Source organism: Salarias fasciatus, chromosome 3 (genome assembly GCF_902148845.1).
Source record: "Salarias fasciatus chromosome 3, fSalaFa1.1, whole genome shotgun sequence".
In the NCBI taxonomy this organism is placed as follows: Eukaryota; Metazoa; Chordata; class Actinopteri; order Blenniiformes; family Blenniidae; genus Salarias; species Salarias fasciatus.
In genome coordinates, this window is record NC_043747.1 from 13,724,799 (window position 1) to 13,729,038 (window position 4,240).

The window sequence follows — 4,240 nt, forward strand, 5'->3', positions numbered from 1 at the left end:
CGCCAAATGGCTCGTGCTCGCGATGGCACACGCACGCGCGCGCGCGGGAAAAAAGGGACGGAGGCGCCCGTTTGTGCCTCGCCCCCTTCAGTCTGGAGCGTCTCCTGCTGCCGCTGTGTGCTGTCCATTTCTTTGGCACTGTGCGATGTTTAATTCAAGGCCCATTTAAATTCAAAGATTGAATAGATGAAGAAAAACACTTATTTGGAGTGACCTTAAGTTTTATTTTGTTTTTTTGTAATTTTTTTCTTTTGCTGGAGCAAGCAGACTGGGAGCAACATAAGGCCCGAGGGCCATATGTGGCCCTTTAGCTCTGCTTGACCTCAGGGTGTCATGGAAAATCCCACATTACATTTGTTGTTATTATTTCCATTTAATTTTACATCTACCATGGTCACATTTTTCACATCATGAGCCGTTATGACATGATTAGTTGTGTCTAGTACCTCAGCTAGCAATCATTGATAGTATATACAATAACAATCCTGCTAATCCACGACTCACAAAACTGATGTTTCACGACGGGGAAAAAAAAGACAGCTAAAGAAAAAAATTCTAGTTTTCGTTTACTCATTTATTGAACTCAAAAAAAAAAACTCATGATTTGACAGACTGGGAAAAAAAACTGTAACAGTGATGCAGAGCAACAGTAGCTCTTAGAAAATAAATAGAAAGTATTTTGAGATAACTCTTATTGAGCAAAACCTATGTCAGCTTATGTCTCGGCCCTCGATAGTACTCGTAATATTTCATGAGGCCCTTTGGGAACGTTAGTCGCCCACGTTTGGGCTGGAGAGAATTTCAACTAGCTCAGGGTGCTTGTCCATCATAGCATCTGCTCAGCATGATTTCTTCATTCCCTTGATGGTCACATCTCACCTGACCTCACCTGGAATATTAACATTTTCCATCGGTAAGTGTAGGCATTGGAGACTTGACCTCCTGACCTACTGCTGCACTGTGCGGTTCTAAACTGTACAGGAGAGAAAAGGAAAGGACTAAAAATATCTCTCATTTTGTTCAATCATTGATGATAAATTTGCTATTCTGTTCCTTTTATTCTATACCATAAAGGCTGACAATCAGCTCTGATCATGAATTGCTTCAATTTTCTTCATGAATGTCCTTCCATTTCAAACCATGTGATGGTCTTTTTTCAAGATTTGCAATGTTATTCTATCCCTCTTTTGCACTATCAGAGCAATCCAGTCAGTAAAACGCTCACTTTATATCTTCACTTATCAAACATATGGAAATGAACCAGCCTTCTTCAACAAAACTGAATATATTCAAGATATAAGTTTTTACAAAGATGTGTTTTGTTTTATTTCTAAATCTAAAGGCATTTTTGATAAGGGCTGAGTGGAGCTGAAGTTTTCCTCACAGATTATGTGCAAACACTTAATTCCAATTGCAACCTGGGCACCTTTGTGCTAAAAAAAAAAAAAAAAAAAGAAAAAGAAAAAGCCTTCTTTCAGCCCCTACAATTATGAAGTGATGAATCATCTGTCACAGAAGACAATCATTGCCGTTGACACAGGTAATTACGCAGTCTGGACATTGCTAACAAGCTGCATAATAGTGAATGGTTCATTGCTTATAGCTGAGCGATTGATGGCGGTGGTTAAGACGGAGTCGACGTTACAACAAAGTAATAGTGCTTTAATATTCAAGGATAATTTAAAATAGTTTTCCACCTTGCTGTCTGTCTCTTTTTCACAGACTATTAAATAGCAGCTCAATTGTGTATGAAATAGCTCTGGCAAACATAGCTGCAGAGATGGCAGTGAGCACAGACCAGAGGTTAATCCTTTAGAATATGAACTCAATCTGGATCCACCGGCTTTAAAGAGCCAGATGCAACACGGCTGACAAAAGGACGATATCGAACATCCACCCAGATTAGAAAAATAAACGCTATTGTCATGTACATCCCTCTTTATTTTATGAAATATTAAGCACTGAACGGATCAACAAACACATACTCGGGGTATTTTTGTGATCATGAGGCTGCTTGAGTGTATTTGAAAAGGAGTCAACATCTCTTTTTAGAGCACTGGAATCAAACGTTCAAAGGATAAAAAAATGTCAGATGATTTTTTTTTTTCTTCTCGATTCCAATAAAGCTTCTGTCGTGTATGTGCCAACAAAATCCTGCCATGTATTTGGTTTGCTTCCAGTTTCACTTCACATTACAGGTAACGGCAACAATAAATCTGAACAGGATATAGAAAATTACCACAAAACCAAAAACTACAAAGACAGCGGTGACAGACACACAGTAAATCTCTCAGAGGCAAAAACAAACTGAAGATGCACGAAAAAAACCCCAGAAAAACCTGCAAAAACCAACATGCTTCCTAACTGCTCCTCAAACTTTTTTACAGCGTGTACAACCTGAGGCAATATTGAGCTGTGATCTGAATGGACACACACACACACACACACACACACACACACACATACAGAGAGAGAGAAAGAGAGAGAGTATTTATGAGTTGGCATGGTAGTTTAATTTCACCTTAAAAAGTCGAGACAAGCATGTTCACCTCCTTTGGAAGTGTGTCGTTTCCCTTAAAAATAGAGGAAAGTGAAATTACTGCTCTTGGCACAGAGCCAGTTAGAGGTTTTACAGAAATACACTAAAGCTTTGCAAAAAAAAAAAAAAATGAAAATCACCCAGAAAAAACAAGTTGAGGAAAATCCATTAGCATATTGGGGTCTATGTAGCAAAACATGGCCGATGAGTTCATGCCAGCCTACAGGAGCAGGCATAGCGATGCCACCAGATCAGCGATGCAGAGGCGATGCTCTTGCTGGAAAAGCAGTATTAGCATCAAAGTCACGCTGTGAGGTCGAATTTGTGAAATTGTGCATGATGAAAGTTGGAGAAATCCTGTGCCATGAGGAGCAGCCAGCTTTTGCCAGCAACTGGAGAGAAAGGCTATGGTAGAGAGGATTTCAGATCTTTTTGACGGACTTAGAGAGCCACATAAATTTTGGGAGGACATTTTATTCTATTTGGCACCAGGAAAGCATTGTTCAGAAATGGCACAGTGTTGGAAATGCACTTCAATTTCTTCAGAAAAACGTTCACTTCTGCAGGACATATTCAATAGATTCCATTAAAAGCAGACTTTTTCATAATATACTTGCACTTTTTTGCTGTCAAACAAAACACAATGGCATTCTCAGTATTTAGAGATTAAAGAAATTAGAGATTAGATTAAAAACTTCGAATGAAACATTTAAAATTCATTAAAACTGGTCATGCCAAACACTGATCACAATGGAATGAGAAGAGACGAGAGTCCATCTGATCCACTCTGAACACGCTCGCTTTCACCCTCATTCCACGTCACAGAGATGATATTTTTAGACGGGAAAAAAAGCATTTTTTTTTCATTGCAGTTGTCAAAAATGTCACACTGTCCCTGGCCTCTCATATGTGTGATGGAAAACTGTCTCGCACTGGAAAGAAAAGCAGAAAGCAAGGCGAGGTGAAAGCTTCTGACACAAAGTGCTCTGAAAAATGTTGCATTCACTCATTTGAAACTGCAAACACAACCTTAGCATGGTCACAGACACAGCAAAGTACAACTGGAGCAATCTAAAAAAACTCTTGAATTTTGAAAAAAGGCCTCTTGACAAACCAAAGTTCTCATAAAAAGCTGAAGCGAGGCTCTTTTCGGGGGCTAAAAGCCAAATGAGGTTATTTTCTATCCCATCAGACCAGAAAGCCTTTTCCCTCATACTAACAGAATCCTTTAAATTCTGTTGTACAAACACGGAGCAGACGATCAAACATCATTTCCTCTTCTTCTTCTTCTTCTTCTTCTTGTGTCTCGCCCTTCACTTGGTGACCCTCCTCGGCCAGATGGCCGTGATGGTTCCAGACCTCCTCGGTTTCACAGTTATTGGGGCTCCTGTGCCTCTGGGAACGCTCCAAACTTTCAAAAGGGTTTTATTTGCCCGCCCTGATCTGTGGCTCGCCGTAGTTCGATCTCAGGAGCCGAAGCAGAGCTACTTGGATTTCTTGGTTTATTTCATGTTCTGACATAATGTGTGAATCACTATGAACTATGAATTAAAACCCACGTTAGAATCTTGGAATTTCTTCTGTGTAAATCGAAGGAGATATTCAGTTTATCTTCACACTTCACACTTCAATCTTGCAGAAATCCTGTGGAATTTGAATCAGCGTAATTAAAAACGATTATCCAAAACATCCAGAACGAGT